The sequence below is a fragment of the Lissotriton vulgaris genome, chromosome 2_1 (assembly GCF_964263255.1).
Source record: "Lissotriton vulgaris chromosome 2_1, aLisVul1.2, whole genome shotgun sequence".
Classification (NCBI taxonomy): Eukaryota; Metazoa; Chordata; class Amphibia; order Caudata; family Salamandridae; genus Lissotriton; species Lissotriton vulgaris.
The window spans coordinates 1,238,958,612-1,238,985,957 of NC_141687.1; the positions used below are offsets into that span (position 1 = coordinate 1,238,958,612).

The following is a 27,346-nucleotide window of genomic DNA, read 5'->3' on the forward strand; positions in this document are numbered from 1 at the left end:
GTCAGGTTTTGGGTGTCTGTCAATTTCTGCCATTAGGTAACCCTAGGAATACAGCTCGGGTAGTTTTGGTAACTTCGCACCGTGTGAGAACGCGACCTTACCTTTTTTGTCTTGTTCGCGCGCTCAATGTACTGGCTCGGGAACGCGATAACGACTTTTCACTCGATTCGCGTTGCCGAACACGCCGATTTTGCATTCTCGCGAACAATATGTCCCGAGTTGCATAAAAGTTCCTCGAAAATGTTTAATGTGTCCCCTGTGCTACAAAAAAGTCCTCATTTATGTGTTATTTGGTTGTAGTTTTGTCTTCCTGGACAGGCCATGTGGTGGCGGCCATTTTGTAGGTACTTCCTTTGTGCATTTATCATTGGCCTCCCTGCTTTTGGTCTGATCTGATAGTAGGCCAGAGTCCCAGAGGTGGTAGTTAGTTACTAGTTAGTGGGGCTGCTTTATGTAGCTGTTTCTATTTGGTCTATTTAATTACCATCATTACGGCATGTGTGTATGCCATTGCATTTCCAAGTTGGTTGTCTGGGCAGGGGGGTAGGTAACTTTTTTGTGTGTGTAATAATTTTATGGCTTGTATGTGTTTTTGCAGTGAAGTTTTACAAACTCTTAGCCATGGGGTATTTTGATTTTCCTTGCATTAACCTGTCATGACTCATGTGTAGCAGGCATCCTCCTTTTTCTGTCCATATTGGTATATGATAGGCCTGCTTGATTTTATTATTGGTTATTTCTGGACTTCATGTGGCTGGGAGCTGTGGTGCTCGTAGTATTAGTCTTCTTTTTTGTGTTTTATACATTGGCCTGTGTGTCTTTCAATTGTTCATGTGTTGGCTTACTGCTTGTTTGACTGATGTGTTCTGTCTTCTTTGCTTGTAGGTGCACAGAAAAAGACTGAGAAGGTGCTGGCTGTTTTCATCCATCGCCCGTTCAACTGCCAGACGGACGTGTGGTGTGTGACTCATCTGACCACACATCTCTGCAATTTGTGCTACTGAGTGCTGCTGTGTGCTGACATCAGAAGAAGATGGGTCCTAAGAGAGCAGGTACCAGGTCCTCCACCACCAAGAAAGTTGCTGAGAAGATGGTACAGAAGAAGGAAGTGTCACTTAAGGCTGGTATGGACCCCCAAACCTTTTTTGGGCCCCCAAAACGTACGCCTGCAGCAGCGGTGTCCGTGGTGCAAGCTGGAGCCAGCACATCCGCATTAGCGGGGGCAAGCCACCAACCCAGGGCCAAGCACATGAGGGTCGAAGAGGTAGCCGGCCTAGTGTTACAAAGCAGTGATACTGAGCCTGAACTTAACTTATCGCTGTCTCAAAGTAGCACACAATCCACGCAAGATGAAAGTGCTGAACAACCGCCGCCAGCAGTAGATGTTCAACAACCACAGCCACTTCCCGCAATAGTTGTTGAAAAACCACAACCACCGCCCGCAATAGTTGTTCAACAACAACAACCAAATCCCACAATAGTAGTTGTTGAAGAACCACAGCACGCTATAGTACTTCCTCAAGAACAACAACCACCGTCTCCGCACGCAATAGTGGAAGTTGTTCCTCCCGATGTCGGGGCAGTTCAGGAAGTAGAGCCTCATTCCGAGCAAGAAGAAGAGGAAGCCACTTCTGGAGGTGATCTACTGTCTTTAAATTTACGAAAGGAAAGGAGGGTTAGTGGCAGTGCATTGAGTTCTTCGCATAGCATCCCTTCAGATGACCTTGATAAGGAATGGCATCCACAACGAAGAACTGAGCATTCAAAGGAGAGGCATCCTAAGACCAGGCTGGGAAAAAGGAAGGATCCGTCAAGGCTTGAACTTCCGGAGTTCGATGTAGGTGAACAGGATACTGATGGTGATAAAGACGGGTCTGACACTGACAATGTCATCATCACAAGCGTTATTCCTGGTGCAGAGGATGTAGAGACCAGCATTTTCACCCTATCCAGAAGGGCTGCGATTAGTGATGAGCAGATAGCACGTGTAACTCCTACACACTCAGCGCCCAAAGTAACACCAGCTCCCATTTTTGCATCAGCGAAGGCCCGGCAGCGTGCGACATCCAGCGCAAGCGCCACCTCAACAGAAGGAGGTAGTGGCAGTACTAGTACTGAACTGTCACATAGGGAAATTCAACAAAAAGGCTCCAGTTCATCCGGGATTGGAAGTGGGTCCTCCTCTTCCTATGGCAGGAGACAAAAGTTTAGCTCCCCAGTCTGGGATTTTTTTACGGTTCACCCACATCAGGAGAACATTGCTATATGCACCATTTGTCACACCAATGTTAGTCGTGGTAAGATTGGTACAAACTATGGTACTGGAGGCCCAACGACCCATATGAAAAAAACACACACAATTGTATGGGAGAACCACCTTGCAAGCTTAAAAGATGTAAGCACTGGTGTTGGTGGGGAGGATACAGTACTACAAGGTCCACTCATGGAAGAAGAGGGAGACGATGACCTTCTATCTGGGAGTGGTACACAAATGAGCCCTGTCGCCAGCACTGGAGTGGTGCAGTCCAAATCCTCAGCATCAGCAACTTCTCAGTGGCACCAGAGTCAGCCGGAGACACCAAGGGCAAGGAGTGAAAAGTCTGCGTTGAAAGGTGGTCCGTCTAGCAGAATAGAAAGAATTACCAAGCAGCTTACCATTACTGGCATGTTTAGGCAGGAGGGAAAGTACGAGCGGAACCACCCAACAGCACGTTTGTACAATGCGAAACTTGCAAAAATGTTGGCACTCGACCTTCTCCCATTTTCATTTGTTGAGGCAGTGGGATTTCGGCAATTAGTGGCAACACTCGCCCCAAAATGGGACGGTCCCAGTCGCTACTATTTTGCAAGAGTTGCTATTCCAGCACTACACCACGACGTGCTGGGATTGATTGGGAAAGCCTTACAACAGAGTGTTGTCCATTGTATCCACCTGACAACCGACATGTGGAGCAGTCGCGAAGCCACAGCAGATTACATGTGAATCACCGCACACTGGATCTCTTTTGCAGGTGTGAAAGACAAGTTAACATCAGGCCTTCTTGACGTTGCTGGGATTTTCAATGACACTCGCAAACATGCAACTGTAGCCATGTTTGGTATGGAGAAAAATCATACTGCTGACAACATTTTGTCTGACTTTAACAGCAAGGTCTTTGAATGGCTGAAACCAAGAGGCCTTAAGATTGGTTTTGTTGCCACCGACAATGGCAGTAATGTAGTGAGGGCAATGAAAGATGGACAGTATTTTAGGGTACCCTGTTTGGCATACTGCATTAACTTAGTCGTGCAAGACTTTCTGAAAAATGAACTCCAAGTCAGCACCATACTGACCATCTGCAGAAGAATATGCACGCATTTTAACCATTCTTTCAAAGCGCGGAAGCTGCTACGCGTCATTCAGCGGGAGCATAATTTGCCAGTCAAAGCACTGATCCAGGAGGTCCCAACACGTTAGAACTCGACTTATTTCATGCTTGAGCGTCTCTTTGAGCAGTACATACCACTGAATGCTTATGTAATGTCAAGAAGATTAGTGGATCCTACTGTTAATCTTAAAAGCCTGACCGTTGAGATGTGGCAGTGGGACATCATTAAATGCTTGACAGAGATGCTACAACCTTTTGAGGTGTTCACACGTGCAGTTAGCAGGGAGGACTGTACTATGGGCCAAGCCATCCCATTGTTGTACATGCTCGAGCAACAGCTGAAGGAGGTCTGTGAAACATACGAAGGAGACGAAGAAAAAGTTGATGCATGTACCTTGGCCAAGGCCTTACGCAACCGCTTATCTGTAAATGCAAGGCTTAAAATGATTGTGTCAGATCCAAATTACATAACTGCAACAATCTTGGATCCACGGTACAAATTGTTTGTCAGCAGTAGCGCAGTCATTCCTTTTTCAGATGGGGATGTTGCCAATTACAAAAGTTCCATAGCTGTGGAAGCTAATGATTTCGAAACTGAACGGCTGTTACTTAAAGGCCTGACAGTGCCAGCCCAGGACAGTCAAAGTACTCCAGGCCATCCTCCTGAGGCAACTCAGGCAAGTTCATCAGAGCATGAGAGCGGTGCGTCCGCTTCCCAGCAGGCACCAACAGTACCAAAAGCAGCACCTACACGATCTGATTCAGCAGACACAACCAAAAGCATAACTGCTTTTTTTCTACAGAAGGGGATGGGTAAGTCCGTTGCTGTTGCAAAGGGGAAAGAGGAGCAGCAAAGCCGAGCACCAATGAACACTGAGCGGATGGTTCAGGCCTATCTGGATGACACAACAGAGGTGTTCATGGAGCAAAGCCCATTGGTCTATGGGTATGAAAGAAGGAGACAGTGGCCAGTGCTGAGCAGGCTGGTGATAAAGTATTTGGCTTGTCCTGTAGCCAGTGTCGCCTCTGAGCGGGTTTTCAGTGCTGCTGGTGCCATTGTGACATCGAAAAGGACCAGTCTCTCCCCCAAAAGCGTCGAGAGGCTGACAATGATAAAAATGAATCAACACTTCATACCACCAGACTATACTGTACGTGAATCAGAGCAGGATGAAGAAAGCGAGCCTGAAGAATTCATCACTGCTGGGTTACATGACCTACTGCTGTCCGGACCCATAGAGTTTGAGGACGAGCACCTCTTCCCTGACCAATAGGCTGTTAAATTGTGACTTTTTCCCTTCTTTTATTTGTGTTATTTATTTTCTTATTAAAAATGACTTTCTGGTGCAAAACTGCTAATCTTAAAATAAAAAGCTCAACCAAATCCATCCCCACCACTCATTCTTTTAATGTACCTACTGGAGTTGCACACCTGTGCATTTATTTTCGCTGTATCTTTTTTAGTTACCTCCTGGAGTTGCACGCCTGTGCATTTATGTTCCATGTTGACTGCACTCCTCAGAGTCTTGCTCCATCTTCTTGACTCCCACTCAAGTCAATACAATTCCATCTTGGCAGCCATACATTTGATGTTGTAGATGGAGTATAGTACAATAACAATAATGTAGCCTCTAACAGTCCCTCCATAATAAGTGAACCGTACATGACTACAGCCATCCTCTATTTCATTTGAAATCTGCAACTCATAATAACTGCCTTGCTGAGTCTTACTCTTAAGGCTACCACCTCTGTCTGCAGGCATTCAGAGACGACTCTTCTGTGTCAAAAGAAACTTGAGCAGGCATCCACAACTGAAGTCAACTTGTTGTGATGACTCGCATTACAAAGGCTCGGCAGCATCTGTGATCAATCTTCTGACAGTGAAAGAGAAGAGCAAAACAGGTATAAAAATGAATGATGCCATGCATTGCATTGGATGTATTTTTGTGCTGACTCTGAGCTAATGTGCATGGAGTTGAAGTATACTAGTAACTTCAGTTCAGACTCACGTGATAGCCAATTTTTCCATGTTATTTACTAATAATAGAAATTATTTACGCACTTGTGTTCCTACTACTACAGATGCAGTCAGGACTTAATTTATCGTAGTCACTCACTACAGACTGAGTTGCTGATGATAATGATGGTGACCACCATATCTTTGCTGTCAGGCAGTTGGATCTGAGCTGATTGATGCACGATGTTTCTTAGAGTGGAATACAAGGTAATAAATAAATACAAATAAGAGTCACAGCACAGTAGACCCAGGCTACTACATGTTTGTGCACAGTGCTGTGGTAGAGTACAATAGTGGTATGATTGATGACTGAGAATGACGCATTGATTTTGTTGATTAATTTTGTAAATGCTAGGTTGCTTTTTCAATTTCATTCACCTTTCTGTGGCTCTGAAATTTTTAGGGAAATGCAGTTTGTATAACGGCAAAACCTGTGTCGTCGTGGGCCTGTTGTTGTGTGCTGGCTCCTGTCTTTTTTTGTACTTCTAGATTAAAAATGATATGCAACTAGTAGACTTATACAAATTGTATCCAAGCCGCCTCAGTCTGAAAGTCCTCTCATACGACTACTCCTCTTGTATTGTTTTTTTTATCTTCACTGTATTAAAATTTGTTTAGGTCATTCACATTCTTTTGTATTTGCCTTTTCTTTTTCAGGCTGGACATCTTTCACCCACTGCTTTATAGTATGAGCATCAACTCTCACCCTTACCACAAATCCTCATCATCAAGCAATTGGATTGCGGGAAACCAAGAATCATATTCAGCGTGTCCTTTTCTTATGTCCATTGCTTACAATCATTAGCTAGCGGATCAACATCATAAATCATCGTCTTCATTGTTTTGCTTTTGTTGTCTCCAATCTCCATGCGTACTGTTTTTCTTTCTCAAACCTTTCCCAAAACCCCCGTACCCATCCATTAAACAAACCCTAACCCTCTTCCCCCGGGCTGCGTGGTTACATTGAGGTGTGATGTTTCTTACATTAAATATACACCAACAATTTGATCACGCGCTTGCTGGGGCAGATGTGGTCAAAGCAACAATAGTGAAATGTCAACAGGGCATGGCCAGGATCTTCTGCGGCTTCCCAACTCAAGCTCTGTGTATAACGCCAAATAATTTACCATTAACATCAAACAACGAATGCATCTAATGAATTGGCGTAATTTTTTGGGTTTAAAGTGTAAAGCATTATGATTTAGAAAAGTTTGACGTTGCTGTGAGTACTACAAGTAAAGTTGAACTTCTTATCTTCTCTTGCACTTAGTTTCCAGTCCCCCAAACCATTGTTTTGTTTCAGTTTAGCAGTTGCAATATTGGGTCACCCATGCAATGTACTGTACTTACTTATACTACCCCCACATTGTCTGTCACGCAAATGACTGTCTCTTTCTTTTTGTCGCTACTGGCAGGGTCTGTCTACTACTATCACAGAAGTTCTGATACTGAACCACAGATTCTTCGCCATTGTCTTGGAAATCAAATGCAGCCCTTGCAGTGCCACACTTCATGATAAATCATCATCATCTCATCAGCAATCACAGGTAAGATAAGTTTGCAGTGAGGTATAACGCAAGACAGACTGGTCGTTCTTCTAATACTACAAATATAACTCGGTGAGGGTTTACTGCATCTATCTGTTTGCATGTTAAAGATGTGGGCAATATATTTTATTATTAAAAAGCACTGTCCGCCGACCTGCATGGCCAAATTAAACCTTGCGAGGTTGCACAACGTACATTATTTGGTGAAACACTCCCCCCTCCAACCCCACAAGAAACGCAAATGAACTTCAAATGTTTTCTTTTTAACATAACTTTGTGTCTCGTTTATTTTAACATAATGTAATATATAACTAAAGATGATACAAAAATAAAATATATATAAATCCTACACCACAGCTGTCCCCCTACCCGCCTCCCCTAAACCCAACCAAATTCCCATGCTCAATGTCATGTAAAAAAAAAGTAAAAACCCAACACCCAATTCCCACCCACCAACAAAAGGATTGAAAAAGGGGCAAACAGGGTCCATCTCATAGCCGGCGGGCTTTTAAGTGTTGATCCACCAGGATCTTTACACGCTCCTCTATTTGTTTTTTAGTCTGACTGCTTTGAGCCTCCAGCCTGGCTACCCGGAGGAGAATTTTTCGCTGGAACTGGCGGCACCTACATTGGCAGTCATGTTGTTGTGGGGGGGTAGACGATGCGGCGAAAATCTGGCGGCGGGCGGCTGCCTGACCACGCCGACGTACTCCTGCAGGCTTGGGGGCCGGGGCATTGGAAGAGGCAGCAGCTGCTGCCGCCGCCTCCTCCTCCTCCTCCTCGGCCTGAGCCACCAGCCGGCGGTAGGCCTCAACGATGGCCTGCAGTTTCCGCTGACGGGCCCGGACTGCCAGCTCCTTCCTCGTTGGTTTAGAAGGAGTAACTATAAAGAAAGAGACAGAATTGTTGTAATCAAAAATCCCAGCAAATCAAGAACACAACATGGATCCAACACATAGTGGGCGGCACAGTACAGTAGCAATAGCAAGCAAGTTGAGTACCTAAAATGTTGTTTTATCTATCTTGAACATTCTACGCCTTATATACTTCATTTGTCTGCCTTTTTGGCACGGCATTATGCCTGCCCTAGTAACATAGGTAGCATGGGTGTACTTCAACGGTCACATACGAACACCTGTCTTTTTCATATCTCGTTTTTTTATATCATATACTCTGTGCTTCCGGGAAAAGTGACAGTCTCCAACTAACATTAATTAACAGTGGCCAGCTAGTACTAGTAAATGTCTACTCTAGAGACTATCATTCTTTATATCGCCAACAAACGTTAGGTGGTTTGTGTTTCGCCAGCAACGACCCGGAATGCATCCAGTCGTCCCCTCCTTCCCTTGCCTTTGGGTTTAACCAAAACACCGCTGGCAACACTAGTATCCACTATCCACTAACCACCGATATTGGATGTGTCTCCCACCCACGCAGGCAGCTGTGTTTTCCCCTTTCTATGCTTCCACAACAAGCCACGCATCCAACTGCTCTCAAACACCTGCATTGCTGATTCCAAAGTATCCTTCTATATTATATGATTGGAGCTTTTTCCTAGCTCCTTTCATCATACTTAAAATCAATCTCATGTTAATCCATCGCGGTCATGTAATGTTGTGGATAAGACTTTTTCAGTCTGCCACCAACCTTTCACAGCTGAGTTGTAGTCACATAGAAGAGGCCTGTATAACTTATTTTATCAATTCTCGCCGGTGGTAATGCTTTTGCTAAGCTTGGTAATGACAACGGTGGCGTCATATATTGTCCAGTAGAACTTCAAGTTCATTATAAATATCAGAGTACAGTGAGGAAGTTTTCCCCACCCACCAAGTAATGCGGATCACTATTGAATGTAACTTACCATCGCCCACCGTTGTTGTCTCCTCCCCCGCTGCTGCCGGTGCTGCTGTAGGTGCCTCTGGTGGTCCTCCATTCCCCTCCGGGATCGCCTCTGCTGCCGCCGTTGCAGCGCCGCTGCCCCCGTCGGCACTGGTGGATGGTACCGGTTCTGCAAAAATAAAAATAAGTAATTAAGTACACCTTTTTAGATGGATGCACAGCCCCCATTGTACTTGTTCACCAAAAACGGAGTTCTGCAAAACAGTTAAGTACAACGTAATCAGTAGTAGTCCACATTGCCTAGTACAGCAGAGTAAGTAACACACTACACATATTAGCATTTGTTTGGTATGGTATGGTACACAAGCTCATCTCATCTATACTGCTACTCTAGTCTAGTCCTTGGAAAGTTAGACTGAACCATGTAACCTAACCAGTTTGTACATCAATGACATGTCTACAGTTTTGCGCATGCTACCTCACAGCTTGTTGCGCAGTACGAGAAGACGCCTTTGAGGCCACATGATAGTTCAAAGCATACACCTGAAGAGTTTGGAAAATAGAAAGGCCCGTATTTACTTTTTGAATGTGGATTGTGGAATTTCCTTACAGCCTCAGGTTACACCTTTTTTTTAGCATGACAGCTAAAAAGTTGAATAAATGTATGTAATATTTTCATACTGTCTAACGTGCACCACTTTTGTCATTATCTTTCGGCAGATGAGAAGATTTCCTTCTACGAAGCAAAGATTTCCAGAGCTTACCAAAAAGAGGCATATGCAACCAGTATACGTTCAATGGTGAGGGGTCTCCGACATTTCCCACATTTCCCTATCGTGCACTGGTAGCTGTACAAATGTAGATTACTTTTTATTCAGCCTTTTTTAACTCTGGATTTTTTCTGGTGGCCCTGCCCTTGACGCATTTCACAGAACAACTTAAAAACATTGATGTTACTTACTTAGTTACTTCTAACAAAATAAAGGTTTTGAAGTACCACATTGACTCAGAAGTATATTTTCAGTGTCTGTTGTCTTGTAGACTTACACGAGAGAGTGAGCAAAAGGGGGTTACCTAGGTTATGGATTGTGTAATAAAAGCATTTGGCATCTTCATATTGGGGTTCAGGAAAGGGGTAATTGAATACTTGACCAATGACTGAGCCCATATAGGTTGTCGTTCATTGAATTGTGGGTTCCTCTGAGTTCTGTGACTGAGGTGTAAGACTGTAAGTAAGTAAGGTCCAACCTGCCTATCAACAACAACATCCAATTTTGGGGTGCATACATAGTTATGTATGTGACTGCATAGAAGAATACCCGCAAGAGTAGTAGTGGTATTCATTACTAACGCTTACAAAAATAGTAGACCAACATCTGGATGCATACTTGGTTGGTGTCAATTGGCAAAGAAGAGACATTACAGAGGAAAAAGCATAAGACAGGAGTGGACCCTGTGCCTTCCGCTATTCGATCACAGATTTTTTGAAAAGATTGATACCTTAACTAAAGAGTGGGCAACAGGGCAAGCTTACCTACAGACAGTCTAGTAGTAGCACAGAGAGTCATAAGAGAGGCTCTTTCAAGGAACAGAAAGGCAGGGACAGATAGTAATACCCAAAATTTTGAAAACATAAAACAAAAACAAGCATTTGTCAAAATTTAGTTAGGTGAAATGTCATTAATCGGTTGGAAAAAAAGCTCCGTTAGAAAGTTAGGGAAATATCATTGTTCCAAAAGAAAACACTGTTGGACTTACTAGGGACAGCAGCAGGATCCTCAGTAGAGGAGCTCTGTGCCTGTGGTTCACGTTCACCCGCCGACTCGGTCCCAGCCTTCTGCTTGCCCCTGGGTTCTGTGGTTCATGTAAGAAATAATAAAGAAAGAGAAAACATTGAGTGCTGTGAAACATAGACAGCATTTCAAAAACCACTGCTACAACATTAAAAGAAACAAACATTGGTCTACCAAATGACTACTGCCTTGCATGATTCACTGACTAGTGTACTTGGAGAAAACAAATCAAATGTTCCATAAACATTCTGATTGCAGATTACTAAGTAACACAGAGGCAGTAAGACCTGAACAACACCACAGATTCAAGAATGGGGTAATCAATCAATTATCTGTAAGTAGCCATTTCTTTTTCATTTTTTGCCAGCAAAATGCATAGATCACAAGGAGGAGACATGCTTAACTTTGTGCATACTAACTAACACGAAATTGTACGTTCATGGCATCATATTTTGTTTTGCTACTGACTGAATGCTACTGCTGCCCTACCCACTCAATAAACAAACTACATCAATTCTATGGAGGGCTGAGGCAGGGGCGGCTCTAGGCTCATGGTGGTCCTGGACTCCTGGCCAGGGAGCGTAGGTGGGGGGCCCGGAAGAGGAGGTCGGGGCGGAGCACGGAGGCCAGTGAAGAGGGGGGAGTCAGGGTGTTTGGAAGTGGAAGAGAGCCGGAGGCACCAAATCCCTGCCAGGGGCCGCCACGCAAATATGTATCCATCCTCTGAGGATTATTAAATTAAGGATATATATTGGTGGGGTGGCCCTTGGCGTTTGGTGGCCCTGTGCAGTTGCACAGCTTGAACATGCCTAAATCCGGCCCTGGCTGAGGTAAGAAGAACAAAGTAACTTTTGCATTCATTGCCAGAGGAGTATTCATGCAGAAGAGAAGGCAGTGAAAAAAAAATGATACAATATGCATTGCAAACACGTACAATTATCCATCAACGGCTATTTCACTGACGGACAAAGGAAGGACAAGACTCTATTAATAGCATTAACTAACTTCAGTTCTCTACAATAAAGAAAATCTCACACCAATAAACAGCAAAAGCTAGCGCCAAATTGAACACGCAAGAGTCAGTGAAGATGAAGAAGCGCAGCATAGACCAGTGTCATACAATTACAGTAGATATAATAACGGAATACATCGGAAATGTAACTAGGAGCACCAGTCATCGCGTTACTTATTCAGCCAAGATTTACAAAGATACAATAACAATACTTATACTACTATAGAGATATATTATACACACACTTTTTTTTTTTGGGTAGCCACTCACCAAGACCCACGACCTCGACGCCAAGCAGGTCCAACAGGTCCTGCTCCCGGTCCAAAATGTCTGCCCAACGGTGGGTCAGCTGATGGTGGGTACGCCGGATACCGGAGCAGCGGAAGACTGCCCGGCGCACCTTCACCCACCGCCGGAGACGCTCCTCAATATGCTGGTAGCCGGAGCCGGGCCTGCCACCTGCTGCCAACATCAAGGGGAGGTAGCGCTGGATAAAAAACACCAGGGCAGCCACCTCCTCCTCCCCAAAAAGTTGGCGGGGCCTCACCCCTAGGGGGCGCATTCTGCCGCAAGGCAGCCTAGTTTTTGGGCGCACTGGCGCCTTGCCCTTTGAGCCGCCGCTGCTGCTGGCGCCCTTGACCATGGTTCTGGGTGGAGGGTAGAAGAAAACTAAAAGTTCAAGACAAAAAGGTAGGGGAAAGAAGAAGCAAGGTAAAAGAACAAGAAGGAAGTAAAAAGCAATACAAAAGTTGTAAAAGTAGAAATAAAATGAAAAATATAAACCTAGGCACAGAGAGAAATAGGTAATAACTAAAGAAAGTTAGAAAAAGTGGGTAAAAAGACAAGGATTAAAGAGATTTTAACAGGATGCAAAAGTAGGCCCAAAACCATAGCCAGAGTGTGTGATCCAAGATGGCTGCGCCCATCGCGACCGCATGGGTAGGTTCGCGCGATATTTAGCGCGATCACGCACTTTTGTAGTGCGAACGAGAAGATGAGTTCCCGAACATGTCTTGCACAACGCGACCACGTTCCTTGTGACCCGGAACAGGAAATAAGGGAACGCAAGCAGGCGGGACAAACCTCTGGGGTAATTTAGCGCGCTAGCCATCCCGAGCATGCAGGCAACGCCCCGAACACGCGCACCGCGCTCCCGAAGACGAAAAACGGCGCGCGAACGGGCCCAGCAAGCAACTCCGCATGGTTGCGGAGCTACGCGTAGTTCGCGGAGTGCAACTACGTCTTCGCGTAGCTTGGCGGAGTCCGACTCCGCGAACTACGCCCAGGGTTACCAAATACCATTGCATTACCCTCAACCTTAAACCTACCCCAGCATGACCCCTTACACTACCCAAACACCACTGTACTACCCTAAAAGACTAATTCAGCACAATCCCCTATACTACATAAACGCCACTGCACAACTCTAAACCCTTAATCTACCCCCAGCACGACACCCTACACTACCCATTCACCACTGCACTACCCTAAAGCCTAAAACACTACCACAGCACAACCCCCTACACTACCAAAACACCATTGCAATACTCTAAACCTTACTTCTACTCCAGCAAGACCCCCTACACTACCCATTTACCACTGCACTACCCTAAACTTTAAAACACTATACCAGGAGGACCCACTACACCACCCAAACACCATTGCACTACCCTAAACCTTAAATCTATCCCAGCATGACCCCCTTACACTACCCAAACACTACTGCACTACCCTAAAACACTACCACAGCACAACCATCTACACTACACAAACACCAGTGCACTACCCTAAACTCTAAATCTACCCCTAGTATGACCCCCTACACTACATAAACACCACTGTACTACCCTAAACACTAAAACACTACCCAGCATGACCCCCTATACTACTCAAACACCATTGCACTACCCTAAACCTTAAACCTACCCCAGCACGACCTCCTACACTACCCAAACACCACTGCACTATCTAAGAACACTACCCCAGCACAACCCCCTATACTACACAAAGACCACTGCACTACCCTAAACCCTAAATCTACCCCCAGTATGACCACCTACACTACCCCATTTACCAGTACACTACCCTAAACCCCAAACACTACCCCAGCACGACCCCCTACACTACCCAAACACCATTGCACTACCCTAAACCTTAAATCTATCCCAGAACGACCTCCTACACTTCCCAAACACCACTGCACTACCTTAGAACACTATCCCAGCACGACCCCCTACACTAGACAAACACCACTGCACTACTCTAAACTCTAAATCTGTGCTGTTGCAAAACCATAGTGACTGTTTATGTACCATGTAGTGATCTATTTACTAAAGTAAAAGTGAACCAATTATGAATTCACTCAGTGTCTCTCCTTATAGTATTGTGATCGTTTAGTTAATATGCATGTACTCATACAGTGCTTCAGGTTTTAGTGTTATGGAGTGCTTCAAACTGCTATGCACTATCTATGTAGTGATCTTACCACCTTCACAGTTGTGCTTCAGGCCTACAATTTCTTAGTCAGAATTTATATGAAATGTGTTTGTATAGTAATAAAAAAGTATAATTTATAAAGTTATTAATAAATACTTATTTATGATTATTTTTTACAGATAGTGTTTATCATCATTAAAATAAAGGTATCATGCTGGAGAAAGAAAGAAGAAAAAAAGGTCAGAAAAAAGGATACTTACTTTAAAAAAAACTCAACCACAAGTATTGGAAGACCAACATAATATGGCTAAAAAGAGAAAAAATTATGGTAAGACTAAAAAGGACTTTATTAAAAATATTACTAGATTCAGAAAAAAAACTGGAAATGTTCAAAGCACTGAAAATGTTCCAAGCACAAAAAAGTGCAAAGAGTAGGAAAGGAAAAAGAGGCAATGTACATACAAAGGATACAACTTATTGTAAAAGAAGCGAAAATCAATATAAAGAAATCCTCAAAAAAATATCTCACAACACAGTAGTCCATAATTTGATGAAATATACAAAGAAATATAAAAAGAAGAACATATCAAATCCATTGCTGAAGAGGCTTTTGAAGTAAAGAGGAAACTATTCATTTTAGTATTAAATAGAATTCGATCACTAGATAAACCAATACATTTAATGAAGGCCAAAAGTAAGAGGAAAAGAGTAATTAATAAAAGTTAGGGCAAAGGAAACACAGTTCAAGTTCTGAACCTTATTTTAATGAAAAGAGTTATTTACAGACCAATGATTTGTTGTATGCAGTTGACACCAGTGGTCGAGCTTATGAGGTTGGAAAAGGTTGTTTAATTGACAAAGAGCAAATGGTTCCCAGAAATGCAGAAGAAGTGATAGCTGATGAAGTTCTAGGTAGACATCCTTAAGCCCCAGTGTACACTTGGGATTGTAGAAGTATTTGTAGTGTACGACAAGGATCTATTTATAAATTACGTTCTTACAAACATATTGTAAAATAAAGTGATAAACAAAATCATAAGGTGTTGCAAGGACTAGACCCTTGCACAGTGGGAAAACATACTGGTTTGCAAGGTCATTCTCCGGCTTCTCTTTCTAGGAAAGCATGTCAAAGTGTTTTTCACCATTTCAGGATGTTGGCAGTACATCATACTCAAATGCGGAAGTTAGTGAGAAGATTGTATTATGCAAAAAGTCCAGCACTAAAGTTAAATGAGTTGAACAGTGCTCTTTTGCGTGGGTCAGTATCAGATGTGAAAAAGGTTTGTGATGATATTGAGTTTTGTTACTTTTGTCCTGAAGAAGAGAGTGAAGAAACTCAGGCATTAATAAAAGAAAATGTTGTAGAGAATGTTGAACATAGTTGTACAAAAAATGTTGAAAATAAAATTACAAAGTTTAAGGTGATTTCAGGTGAAAGGCCACATTTTTCTTGTATTTGTTGTTGGCGAACTCACTATAAAAATCAGACTAGGAGTGTTGATCTGTATTGAAAAAGTGAAAAAGAAAATAATGTTAAGTGGAAGGAATTTTCAACTTATTTGTTGATAGAGAATTGTTTTGATTTGGGTTCTGATCAGCGTATTTGTAAATATTGTTATAACAAATTAGATGAGAATAAAATGCCCGCTAGAGCTGTTCAGAATAATTTAGAGTTAGTTGCTATTCCCCAAGAATTGATAGATTTAAACACCTATGAGTCTATTCTCTTTCAATGTGTGCACTTGTTTCATGCTATTGTTTGTATGGAGCCTAAAACAGGTAAATTGCCTCCTTCAGATTTACAAAGAGGATTCAAAGGAAGAGTTGTGTATTTACCGTTAGATTTAAAGAAAAATATAGAAACTATTGGTGTAGAGAGTGTAGAAAGTGAACCACTAGTTATTCTTGTTAATGGTGTGTCGACTAAGAATAAGAAAATCTGCCAGGAGTTAGTGAATGTTAGGAAAGTACAAAAGGCAACATTGTAGTTGATAAAAAAACAATACATGCTATAATATTGTTTATAAGGGAGAAGAAGAAATAGTTTTAGCAGAAGATACTGAAACGTCAATGAACAAATTGAAAAAGTGGATATCTTAAGATGTGAAGAAATCTATGAACATTACAGTGTGCATCCGTGTAATTCAAAAGAAGTGATGGGGAACACTATTGAGTTGTTCCAAATGAAAAAAGCAAAAGGGACCTCCATGAGTGTATGGGAAGAGAGCTTGGAAGCTCGTTGTTTTCCACAGTTGTTCCCAACTGGAAAAGGAGGACGATATGATGAACGTCTTGTGCAGATTCCTGCATCTGAATATCGGACAACAAGATTATATGCAGAAGATCCAAGATTTTGACAATGTATCCCTCATATATTTCATCTTTTGTTTGAAAGTGACTTGTCTGGACTTTCATATGCAGTCAATCACATTTTAAAAACTGGAATACATTTGCAAAATGTATCTGAAAAAGATTTTATGGATAAAGTGCACCAGAGAGATGATCACCTAGAATCTCAGCTCATTATTCTGGTGGCATGACAGAGTGGGACTAATGAATATTGGTACCATTGTCATGGTGAAATGAAGTGTATGTTACGGAACTTAGGAACCCCAACATGGTTCCTTACCCTAAGCTGGGCTGAGTACACTTGGGATGATTTGCTAGAATTTCTTTGAGAGGCCAATTCCAATATAAAAAATATTGAATACAAGACACCAGGAGAATTGTGCTCTTTGGATCCTGTTAATGTATGCAGGTATTTTAATCATGAATTTGAGGCTATGATGTCTTTTATCTGCAATAAAAAAAATCCTCCTCTCTGAGAAGTTGTGGATTTTTTGGGGAAAAAGGAGTATCAAGCAAGAGGTGCTCCTCATTAAGTATGGGCGAAATTTGCGAATTCGCGGTCTGCGAATTTGTGCGAAAGCGAACTCGCAATTCTCAAAATCCGCGAATTCGTGCGAATTTGCGAATTTCTTTTGTTGCGCGTTCACAAGGGTTTTTGCCAGTTCGTGAGGGTTTTTTACAAGTTCGGGAACGCAAACTTACTTGTGTGGTCGCAACAGTCGTGACCATGTTGTTTCTACGTGTCCAGCCTGTTTGCGACCCTGTGGTTCATCGCGGCCACCCTCCGGTTCATCACTGCCACCCTCTGGTTCACCAATGCCACCCTCTGGTTCATTACTATCACCCTCTGGTTCACCACTACCACCCTCTGGTTCACCACTGCCACTCTCTGGTTCACCACTGTCATTCTCTGGTTCACCACTGTCACCCTCTGGTTCACCACTACCACCCTCTGGTTCACCACTGCCACCCTCTGGTTCATCACAGCACCCTCTGGTTCGCCACGTCCACCCTCTAGTTCAAGACTGCCACTCTCTGGTTGATCACTGCCATCCTCTGGTTCATCACAGCACCCTCTGGTTCATCACTCCCACCCTCTGGTTCATTACTGCCACCCTCTGGTTTGCCACTGCCACCCTCTGGATCATCACTGCCACCCTATGGTTCATTACTGCCACCCTCTGGTTCGCCACTGCCACCCTCTGGATCATCACTGCCATCCTCTGGTTCATCACTGCCACCCTCTGGGTTGCCACTGCCACCCTCCGGATCATCACTGCCAACTCTGGTTCACCACTGCCACCCTCTGGTTCATCACTGCTATCCTCTGTTTCATCACCTTGTGGTTTCTCCACTGCCACCCTTGGGTTCATCACTGCCACCCTCTGGTTCATTACTGCCACCCTCTGGTTCTCCACTGCCACCCTCTGGATCATCACTGCCACCCTCTGGTTCATCACTGCCATGCTCTGATTTGCCACTGCCACCCTCTGAATCATCACTGTCTCCCTCTGGTTTATCACAGCACCCTCTGGTTCACCACTACCACCCTCTTGTTCACCACTGTAGATTATGGGGGGAAAGCAAAGCACACCTTCCCAGCCTCAACGGAGATGAATTCATTTGGGGCTGGTTAATGTGTCACTGAATTTGAGCTTCAAGTCTGGCACCTGCTTCCTTAGCTGTAAGTGTTTCCTGTTGCAGTTTAATTTTTTTTACAGGAGCATTGTGCCATACTTGTAACTATTCTCTGACCCTACTTTGAGGGTCAGAGCAGGGTCAGAGAATAGTTGCAAGTAAATGTAAATGTAAATGTGGGTGTACTTGTAAAGCTCACTGTGACTCCAAGGAGTATCCTGGTGCTAAAGACCACTGGGGAACCTGTCCTGGTTTTCCCTGTGAGATGGTCCCTTTCTGGGTATCTCCAAGGTGAAACCAGGCATCCCCGGCATCTGTGGGGGGCCGTTGTGGAGATGAGGCAAGCTTAATGCCCAGAGTTGCTGAGTGTGTTCCCTGGTTAGAGTAGGCACAGAGGCAAGAATTATCGAGTCCGTTTGACCCTGGTCCACGACCCTGCCGTGTCGGGAATTGAACCCTGGTCCCGGGCCGTTCTCTGCTTACGGGTCTTTTGCCTCTAACCAGTGAGCCACACCGCTCCAAGTAGGCAACTGAACTCTGGAGGGGCCCCTCAGGAAGCACTACAGAGAATGGTTACAAATTAGCTTGAACTTTTGCACCTGCTAAGTGCTTTCAGTTTTGCAAAATTCGTTTTTCTGCAATTTTGCGAGATTCCGGGGCGCGAATTCGCTCGAAATCAAACTTGCAATCCACGAATTTGTGCGAATTTGCGGATTTCTATTTATTTTGATTGTTCGTCCATTTTTTTGCTTATTCGCGGACCGCTTGCAGCGCATCAACCGCGAGGCTGCCCATGCGGTCGTACACGGGCGCGGCCATCTTGTGCACGTTGCGTATTTCCGTTTCCGGGTGCTATTGACAATGTCGGGTTGTGTGTGGTGCGCTATTACGAGTTTGTGCGTGTTTTTGCGTACTCGCGGGGGAAAATCGCGCAAACTTACCCATGCGGTCCTCAATGGGCATGGCCATCTTGTTTTTCATTCATTGCTATGGTTCTGTGCATGCTTTGTAATCCTCCTTTCATCTGTGCAATCCTTTGTTTCTTTGGACTTTTTTTTTAATCTTTTCTACTCTATATCTATCCCTCTTTTCTCTAGATCTATATTTTGTGTTTATTTCAACCTTTCGTTACTTATAAAGCTACTTTTTAAAACTTTTTTTACTTTACTTTTTCCCTATTCTTTCCTTTTTTTTCTTTCTGCTGTACAGGACCATGGCAAAGGGAGCCGGGAAGGAGAAGGGGAAGAGTCCCGCACCCCGTACCCGTCTCCCATGCGGGTGATTGCGGGGGGAGCTAGTCACATCCCGGGAGATCTTCAGCACGGAGGAGGTGGCCGCAAGGGTTTACTATGTGCAGCACCGCCTCCCCAAGACCATCGCGGCAGGCGGCTCGATCGCTTGCGGGTACGGGCTCCGGGAGCGTTGGAAGCTGTGGGACAATGTGTACCGGGCTATGTATAAACACTCTCTGGGCCGGCGCACCTACACCCAGGCCACGCACTGGTGGTCCGACCTCCTGGACCGCGAACACAACCTGTTCGACCTGCTAGGCGTTGAGATCCCCGGGCTTGGTGAGTTGTAGTAGCTATTTAATCACTACTCTGTTTTCTCCTGCTCTATGTGTTATCATATTGCACATTTTTGTTTTTTCCGAAGAGCAATAATGCTGCCGATTAGATTGTAGGTAAATTATGTTTCAAAATGTTCTGTGATTGCATTTCAGGTGCACTGCTCTCCTGCTCAGTGGCGGTGCTACTATGCTTATTTGTTTTCGGTTTTTTTTGCTCATTTCATTGGCCTGAGTATTTATGTATGAGTGTATTTTACAGAACTGCGTAATGCTAGACACTAAGGGGCAGATTTACAATTACTGGCGCATCCCTTCAAATTAGCAGGGATGCGCCAGTAATTGTGCGCCACGCCTCCACAACTCATAGTGCGCCGCATTTACAATGCGGCGCACCATGGGGCAAAAACGACACAGAAGCGTCACGCATCTGTGCCCTAAAGGCAGCGCATTGCTGGACTTGCGTCGCAACCATGACGCAGCTCCAGCAATACTCTGGGGTGCCCTATCTCCCCAATGCTGCATCAAGCCGTACGTCTGCTTCAAGCAGGCGCAGGGTTTTGAGTGACGCAGCATTGGCCTAAAAGTGACTGAGTGAAATCTTGTAGATTTCACTCAGCCACTTTTAGGATGTGTTCCTGCGCAGGAAAGCACTCCCTTGCGCCGGACCGCCCCCTGATGTCTCAGGGCTTTACAGCGTGATACATCTCCCAGACGCGTCACATTGTTAATATACCCCGCACCATGGTGCTTCTTTAGCGCTGCCGCTGCGTCACAAATGTCACGCAACGACGGAGCAAGAGAGACGCAAGGGACTTGTAAATCTGCCCCTAGAGACTCAAGTCCAGTCCTTCCTTTGTACAGCTGCCACTAAGAAGAGATAGTGGTAGTGGATTGATAGTTTGAGTATTTTAATGACTGGTTATGTAGTAGGAAACTTACTTTGTAGTGTTCTCACTGGTCTGCAATCACAATGGACTTTGTCTGTCACTTCTCGTGCTGCTGAGTGCTGCCTGCCAGTCCTGGTCGAACCTTTTTGTAGTTGGTTTAGTGAGTTACATAACTTTCCAAATCGACGGTCCACGAATCCAGCAATACTAATATCCTAGTAGACCACATCAGATAGGTCAATAAATGTAGTGCAATTGTTGTCTATTTGATATTTCCCCGAAATAATTTGTTATTGTTATTTTGAAATGTTTGATTTGGTTGACAACAATCATCCATGTTTGGGTCTTTCTTTCATGTTGTACATCAGCTTCCCCCAGGGGCAAGAGGACAGAGGAGGAGGTAGCGGCGCCGGCGGACGAGGACCAGGAAGGCCAGGATTGGTCACACGAGGGCTCCTCTACTGGCCCCAGTAAGTTTTCATGTTAATATTAATAATTATACCTCCCTATCTTTTAGAGTACCTATTTTTTACTAACGTTCCTCATTCGATTTTTCCTACATCGTCTTTGATCTTCCTATAGACTGTTTCTAAATTCTTATCCTGCCTCTCCTATGACTCCCTGTGGTACTACTAGATTATTATTGTTAGTCTGTCTTTGTAGCTAACTAAGCCTGCACAGTTGGCAAAAGGTGTTAAACGAAACTCCCATTCAGCAATAGCTCTATGCACTGAGTGCAGTCCTCTGGGTTGTCCATAATGTCTTTTGAAATCTTCTAAATGTTTATGCTTTGACAATTCCCAACAATAAACTGTCAATGACTACCAAGAAAGAATAAGATACTAGTTTACTTTTTGATTGGATGGGAGGACAATCTATACTTCTATTGTTGCAGGGACAATTCTGCACAAACAGAACTATGGACACTAAATAGTGCATTATCAATTATAATAGGCGCAGTTAGACTTTCCACATACCTCAGTCATAACAGAATTTGAACCCCCAATCTCCTTACTGACTAGCTAGTGTGGCAGAGTCATTTAGCTCCCTAATTCATCGATGATTGATCCCCAATGATGATTATCCAACCCAGGACATAAGACTACGGAGTCAGAGTCCAGAACAGTCAGAGCCACAGACTCATGCTTGCAAATTGCAAACCCTTTCGCTCACTCACTCATGACTAAAAACCACGGAGTCTATGTAATTTTTAAAGCTTTATTAAAAGTAAAAACATTTATTAAAATCAAGTTCATCATACAACATAAACGGTGGATTGAAAATGGAAAAGTGCCTAGAGATTTCACACATTAATTGTGGGCGAGCCCTCACCTGGTTGGAACTTCAAATCTTCTTTGTGGTGCTGAATTGTTGCTCACTCCGTCCTAGAGATAATGATCTGATGTTGCCCTTGTTCTTAGAAGGGAAGCTTCTGTCTGTTATGAGAAAAACAGTGCATGTTAAAAAGCAAGCATTCATCAGTTGTGCCAAAAGTGTAGCAAGACAAGCAACACCCTTCCCTGAAAAAAAGTGAAATTTTTTGTTTTGACTAGACAGTCACAAATTATTACATTTGTTTGTGTAGTCGAAGTGACATTTTTTCATTCCTAGACAAAATACTAGGGAGTGGTGTATATGGCATCTAATAATCTGAAATGTATTTTCTAGGCGGAACATCGGTACTACCATCCACCGGTGCCGGGGCCAGCACGGAGGTGGGCACTCCTGGGGCGGAGGCGGTGCACCAGCCAGCGGAAGCTGCTGTGGGGGATGCCACGGTAGTGGCGGACAGTGGTAAGCTGTTATATTCCTTACTTATTGAGACAGCAGACTGCAGAGTGTGCTCTCTGCACGGGTATATATGTTGTACAGTACAAGTATTCTATACTGTTAAGAAGACTTACAAATTTAGAACTAAGTTTTTATTAACCATGTAGTAGCCTACTCTAAATTGACTTCAACTCAGCTGTGAAAGTTTTTTCGAGAATCCAAGTCAGATCAGAGATGAACTTAATGGATGGATGAACGAAAAGGGAAAGAAGGGTGTAAGTAAGTGTGGAAGGACGAGCGAGTTAAAAGTAATGATGACTGGCAAAGAATGATACGTGTTTTTGAATGCTGCCCGAGGTGGCTGGGAATATGATGCATGGCGGGTTGAAGAATGAAGCAAGGATGGGTGGAAGGAGAAAGGAAAGAGGACTGCCTGGGTGGGTGAAACAGAAACTGTATGTGTGCGCAATATATCCTTTGGTTGAAATTCAAATGCAAGTCAAGCACGGATGCATGGCTTGCGGTTTCCATAATAAAATGAAAATGTTGTTTTCCTGTGAGAAAAAGTAAGGTTTGTCCACTTGAGACATTAAGAAGAATGATTGACATTTACTTTGAATGAATGGATGCCTGGATCATGGTTCTATCTGACTCATAGATAGCATATGTGTATGTAGAGAGAGTAGACGGTCACTGGATGAACTAAGTGTTACTTTGAAGAGCATGTAACACCGCACCCGCACGTCCGTTCCAGTGTAGGAAAGGCAAGGCAAAGAAGTTGTAATTTTTCCGAATACTACCATGAATAGTAGCAGTACTTTGTATTGCAAGCAGAGCATATATCAGGCGATTACGGGGGCCACTCACTACCTCTGTTAATAATTCTAGTATAACTCTGTTATTCATGTGTGGCCTTTCAGTGTTCACTCAATAAAAAACAAAGCACCTAAAGTCATCCCATATGTAATCAAATACATATCCTGTGAAGGTATAAATAATCATTTTATTTATCTTCTTCATTTTCCTTTTCTAGTAGTCATTGGCACTGTAGGGTGAAAGTTAAATTAATTAAGCAGTAGCCCTTGTAACAGAGTATTCTTAGTGCCACCCATAATAGAAAAGTAAGAGCTTCACCACCTGCATGTACTGGACTGGTACAGTAACGCAAGCCTGTGTCATCATGGCGTGCGTCTGTTTTTCTTAGGTGCAAGTTGACTGCGCTGGAATTATGCCGGCTTCCAGAAGTTTAAGTACCAATTTCGCTAAACAATAGAGAAGAAGAAGAAGAATACGACTGGTGTACTGTCATAGTCAACTCTAATGTAGTGAGTCCATAGTGCTCATAGAATTGATTCTTGAAACTCCCACTAATGTTAGAGCAAGGCTGAAGAAGTGGGAGGTTAGATAGATACAGGCCACAAATGTTATGTACTGTGCTTGCAAGTTGCTAGTTCTACTGTGACAACATTCTGCTGAATTATTTTGTGTTAATCTTAAAGAGCATTGGTTACAGACTATGTTTTTCTTTCTTCATATAGATGCTCCTTCCAAACTGTCACGGAGGGAGCTGGCTAGACGGGCCCGGCAACGGAAACTGGAGGCGACTGTCGCCGAATATCAGCGGCTGGTGGCCCAGGTGGAGGAGGACACGCAATCGCAGACCACCACAACATCCACAGGGACAGCTGCATCCTCCTCCGCGCTCCCTGGGTCAGCCAGTCAGCGCAGGCCTCCAGCGGTATGGAGCCGTGGTACCGCAGCCACCCGCCACTGCCAAGCAGCCCAAAAATCAGCTGCCCCCCACAGCAGGTGCAAGGCACGCGTGCACCGCCTAACCCTCAGGGTGTCCTACCTTGAGCAGGAGCAGAAGAAACTGAGAATCCTGCTCAAGAACCTCTGCAAGGAGCATGACCACTTGGCCCAGAAAGTACGCCGCCGGCGGCATTAGAGAAGAAGAGACTGTCCCTTGCCCCTTTTTTAAAGACTTTTGGGGGGTGGGAATTGGGAGTTGTTTTGTTTGCACTTTGGGGACTTTTTTTTTCACGGACATTCTTTGGGGTTAGGTGGGGGGGTGGGTTGGGTCTTGCGGGATAGTTTATTTTTGTTAGGGATATAAATAATTATTACTTTCAACCTAAACAACTGTTTTTACTGCAGTTGAGGCTGGAGGGGGAGTTAACTGTAAGTTTGTTTTCCTGAAACTTAAGTGGCTTCTTGATTCAAATTGTGTAAGTAATTGCCCAAATGTTTACAAAAGTAAGTGCCTCTCACAGAGTTAGTGAATTAAATTGTCCTAGGACTTTACTAGTACTACCGCCAGTGTCTCGTCTCTCATACTACTCCATTATTCTTCCTCCCCCCAAACGCTTATCTTACGTGTAATTTGTGTTTGAAAATAGGGCTAGGCACAGGGCTGGCTGCATGGCAAATGGCGATTAAGGTTGGCAATCCTGGGTGGTTGAAATGGCATCATTGCGGTGGTACTAGTGGTGGTACACAGTGGCAGTTGCAGCATATGAAAAAAAGAAATTGAAACCTTGATTGGCCTGAGAGGAGCATTAGAATGGTACGATAGATACTATAGCACGTGACAGTACACTACAATAGTGCCAAAATGTAGCCTTACAAATGCTAAAGTATTGAAAGTATAACTACTACTTGCGTGGAATTTGACATTGGCTACTACTACAAGAAATAGTACTGAAGGTGAAGGAAACAGCAGCGTAATCATTTGCCACGTGTAGGAGGAGGATGTTCTTCATGATCAATCCAGTTGATGGCACCCATGAAAATCTGCTTTGATTTGCCAATAGTCATGGGTCTGTGTCAAGATGAGCAAGAATAAATAAATCCTTCGATTCCTTCACCAGCCTTGAAATGTAATTCATTTTCAGTTGCTATGACCTTATTCTCCCCAGCAAGTGTGTGGAATTATTGCTGTCATTTACTCACACATCAATGAAAACCACACAGCCCGGGGAAGAGGGTTAGGGTTTGGAAATTGGATGGGAATGGGTTTTTTGGGAAATTTTTGTTGAGAGAGGAAAAAATAACACTGCATTGACAAACAACAAATGAAGATAAACAAATCTTTGGATACGAAGATATGCATAAATATGTTAAGGAACATAAAGGAAGTGCATGCACTTCTGCAGGCATGAAGTTGATTGCTATGGTTAGGTTACTTAAACTAAGTAGTACTTTCTAATGAATAAAAGAATGCGACAGTACAGGGCTGCAGTAATTATGCATTTTCACTTGCCTATCTCTGCACGCAGAGAAACACTTTGTTCATTAAATTAGTTTGAAAGATAGAAAGGAAAAATATACAATGGCTGGAGGGATGAATTTAGAAGCAGAGAGCAAAGAAATGCAGAGTCACACTCATAGAAGTTCACAGCAATAACATTACTTAAAAGATAAGTAGAAATGAATGGATACTGTTACTGTATGTTGATGTACTTGTCCTGTTGAATTTGGGAAGTTGCATGCATCAAGCCATTCCTCTTATTTGCGGCACTCCTCCGTTCCATCTGACGCTCCGTCGATCAATGTTGGTGACGAGAAGACACCCTGTTCACTGCCTGCCTGGCGGATGCTGAATTGCGGGTCGCTAATGTGAAGCCTGACTTCATCCTTTTTTTACATTGCACAGCGTGAAAGCCGCCCTGTAAATGTTGATGCAAAAACAGGAAGTGATATTAAAACACCACTGAGAAAAAAATATAAGGTACTTACGCTGTGTAGTGCAAAAAGTCCCACTTTCAGTTTCAGAATCGACAGTACAATAGTTTCGAAAGGGCGTACTCTGAGTCTCCTCTTGAAGGATAAATAAGTATGGGCGAATTTGTGGATCTTTCCACTCAAGCTAGGTGTAGTGTAAACTATGATTTTATAACAAAATTAGACCTTCCCAGCAGTGCTCCCAGACCCTTAAACACAGACGCTAAAATGTAGAATACCCCCAATCAGATCCCAAAAAACGTGCGATACTGCTACCTGTCTGAGGCCAAATGGAAAATGGTGACAAAACGTACTTTGAAAGTAAAGTAGGCCCAAATCCCACCTTTCCCACCATGGATTTTCTTCAAACCAACTGCAACCAAAATTAGACATTTCTCGTCAAGTGCTCCAAGAGTACACCCCAGAACGCAGTTGCCAAAATCTCGAACACCCCAAACACATGCAATACTGCTAACCCTAACGAGCCCTAAGTTTAAAATAGTGTCAAACGCTTTCTTCAACTAGGCCCTAACTCCCCTTTGCCACCATGGATTTTCTCCAAAACACTTTTATCCGGTATTAGACCTTCACAGCAATGCGCCAGACCCGTCAACCCAGGCGGAAACAAGTTTAACCCCCCCAAACAGCCAAAAAGCAAAAATGGAAAATGGGCACTTTGACAAATTTCTGCATATTTCCCAGATCACTCCGTGCGCGCTCTGCAGCTAGGCCCTAACTCCCCTTTGCCACTATTGATTTTCTTTAAATCTCATGCAAGCAAAACTATACATACCCAGCATTGCTCCAAGACCCCAAAACCCACCCACAAACACCAGGAACCCCCCCAAACAGCCCCCCGAAAACGCGAAAGTGAGCGAAATGCCTGAAAATGGAAAAACTTTTTCACCTCCGATTTTCTCCAAACCACTTTTATCCGGTATTAGACCTTCACAGCAATGGCCCCAGAACCGTCAACCCAGGCGGAAAAAATGGAAAAATGGGCACTTTGACAAATTTCTGTGTATTTCCCAGATCACTCCGTGCGTGGAATGCAGCTAGGCCCTAACTCCCCTTTGCCACCATGGATTTTCTTCAAACCTCTTGCAATCAAAAGTATCCATACCCAGCATTGCTCCAAGACCCCAAAACCCACCTACAAACACCAAGAACCCCCCCAAACAGCCCCCCAAAAATGCTAAAGTGAGTGAAATGCCTGAAAATGGGAAAAAAAAATTCACCTCAGATTTTCACCAAACCACTTTTATCCGGTATTAGACCTTCACAGCAATGCCCCCAGACCCGTAAACACAGGCGGAAACAAGTTTAAAACTCCCAAACAGGCAAGAAGCAAAACCGCAAACAGTGAGACTTAGCAAATTTCGGGCCTACCTGGAATT

At 43.8% G+C, this 27,346-nt stretch overlaps 1 long non-coding RNA gene across 1 annotated transcript; it reads right to left on the reverse strand.

The window, feature by feature from the left end:
- Nucleotides 1-7,730: 7,730 nt before the first annotated feature.
- On the reverse strand, nt 7,731-10,847 carry LOC147732430 (uncharacterized). Its single transcript, XR_015308659.1, has 3 exons — nt 10,530-10,847; nt 8,794-8,940; nt 7,731-7,815 (listed from the first exon to the last, which is right to left on the reverse strand). It is a non-coding gene; the product is annotated as an uncharacterized LOC147732430 (long non-coding RNA).
- Nucleotides 10,848-27,346: the final 16,499 nt, after the last annotated feature.